The sequence below is a fragment of the Urocitellus parryii genome, chromosome 7 (genome assembly GCF_045843805.1).
Source record: "Urocitellus parryii isolate mUroPar1 chromosome 7, mUroPar1.hap1, whole genome shotgun sequence".
NCBI lineage: Eukaryota > Metazoa > Chordata > Mammalia > Rodentia > Sciuridae > Urocitellus > Urocitellus parryii.
In genome coordinates, this window is record NC_135537.1 from 89,113,478 (window position 1) to 89,116,209 (window position 2,732).

Genomic DNA, 2,732 nt, shown 5'->3' on the forward strand with positions numbered 1-2,732 from the left:
TCCAACTCCTGGACTCAAGCAATCCTCCTGGCTTGGCCTTCTGAGTAGTTAGAACTACAAGTCACCAAACCAGCCCAGTAATTATTGTTTAGTAGATCTCTTTTTGGACACTAAAATCACTACTAATATGATTGTATATGTTTGAAATTGGTTTTATGAGCAACATACAGATTTGATGCAATTCCCATCAAAATACCCATGAATTGGTGTGAATATACTTAGTATATAACGAGAGATATGAAAAATTGTGCTCTATATATGTAATATAAATTGCAATGCATTCTGTTGTCATATATAAATTTAAAATAATAATAACAATAATAATAAATGTCATTTTTTCAGAACTAGAAAAAAAGTCCTGAAATCCATTTGGAAGAATAAAATATTCAGAATAGCCAAAACAATTCTAAGTCAATAAAGCAAGCTGGAGGCATCATCACAATACCTGATTTCAAATTATACTACAAAGCTATTTAAATAACCACTGCATGGCTCTGTCATAAAACCAGATACATAGACCAATGAGAAAGAAGAGAAGACACAGAAAAAGATCCAACACAGTTAACAGTCATCTGATTCTTGACAAAGATGCCAAAAACATATTGGGAGAAAAGACAGGCTTTAAACAATGGTGCCAGGAAAATTGGTTATCCATATGTAGACAAATAAGACTAGACCCTGTACAAACTTGAAAGAGATCAAAAGCCCAGGAATTAGACCAGAAACTATGCAAATCCTTGGAAGAAAGTATACGTTTGAGACTCCAGCATATAGGTACAGGCAATGACTTTCTTATTAGAACTCCTAAAGCTCAGAAAATAATAATAAAAGTTAATAAACAGAATGACATCAAATTAAAAACTTCTGCACAGCAAAGGAAACAATTAGTAACATGAAGAAAGAACCTAAGGAATGGGAGAAAATATATTTGCTAACTACTCTTTTTTTTTTTTAAAGAGAGTGAGAGAGAATTTTTTAATATTCATTTTTTAGTTTTTGGCAGACACAACATCTTTGTTTGTATGTGGTGCTGAGGATCGAACCTGGACTGCATGCATGCCAGGTGAGCGTGCTACCGCTTGAGCCACATCCCCAGCCCTGCTAACTACTCTTTGACACAGGATTATTATCCAAACTATATAAGAAACTTTAAAAAACTTAACACCAAAACCTCAAATAACCTAGCTTAATTGGGCAAATGAATTAAACAGATACTTCTCAAAAGAAGAAATAAAAATGAACAACAAATCTATGAAAATATTCAACATCATTAGCAATTAGGGAAATGCAAATCAAAACTACAGTGAGCTTTCATCTCACTCTAGTCAGAATAGCAGCCATCAAGAATATGAACGATATGGGGCTGGGGTTGTGGCTCAACAGCACATTGCTTGTCTAGCACGTGCAAGGCCCTGGGTTTCATCCTCAGCACCACATTAAAAATAAATAAATAAAAATAAAGGTATTGTGTCCAACTACTTAAAAAAAAAAGAACATGAACAATAATAAATGCTAGAGAGAATGTGGAGAAGAAGGGACACTTTTTTCTCTGTTGATAGGATTGTAAATGAATATAACCACTATTGAAATCAGTATGGAGGTTCCTCAAAAGACTAGGGAGGAAACCACCATATAACCCAGCTATACAACTACTCAATGTTTATCCTAAAGAATTAAAGTCATAATACTAGAGTAGTACATGCATACCCATGTTTATAGCAGCACAATTCACAGTTGCCAAACTATGGAACCAAACTAGGTGCTTATCAAGGATGAATAAATAAAGAAAATGTGGCATATACACACAATGGAGCTTTATTCAGCCATAAAGGTGAATTATGTCATTTGCTGGAAAACGGATGAAACTTGAGAACATTCTGTTACACAAAATAAGCTAAACTCATAAGATCAAGGGAGCCTATGTTTTCTCTCGGATGTGGAAGCAAGAGAGGAAAAAGGAAAAAAAAAGTGAAAATCAAATGGAGATCAGTAGAGTGTAGGAAAGGGACCAGGAGAGGGAGGAGTGAAGGGAAAATACTGGGGAATGATATTGACCAAACTGTAGTGTTATATTGTGCATGTGGAAATATGTAACGACAAATACTGCCATGATTTACGACTATAATGTATCAAAAAAATGGAAAAAATAAAAGAAAACAAACAAGAGAACAAAATTGCTTTCATGTATGTATGTATGTATGTATGTATACAGCCTAGCCAAACATCTATTGTGAGCATAAACATTAATACTCTGGAACAGTGATGAGCAAATCATAGCTGTAAGCCTGACACTGTTTTTTTTTAATTGTTCTCTTTATTCCTTTTTTCTCTTTCTTTTTTTCTTTCATTCATTCCTCTCTCTCTCTCTCTCTCTCTCTCTCCCTTTCCTCCTTCCTTCCTTCCCTCCTTCCCTCCCTCCCTCCCCCCCCCCTCTCTCTCTCTTTCTTTCTTTCTTTCTTATTTCCCAGGCTGGCCTGAACTCCTAGGCTCAAGTAATCTTCCTGCCTCAGCTTTCTGAGTAGTTGTGACTGTTGGAGCACACCACGGTGTCCAACAATGACACTTGCTTTTGTAAACAAAGTTTTATTAGAACACAGAAGCTTATATTATTTACCCATAGTCTAGGCTGTTTTTGTGCTACACTGGCATTTGAGTGGCAATGAAGACTTGCTTACAAAGTCTAATATATTTATTATCAGTCTCTTTTCAGGAAAAGTTTGTTGATCCCTGAT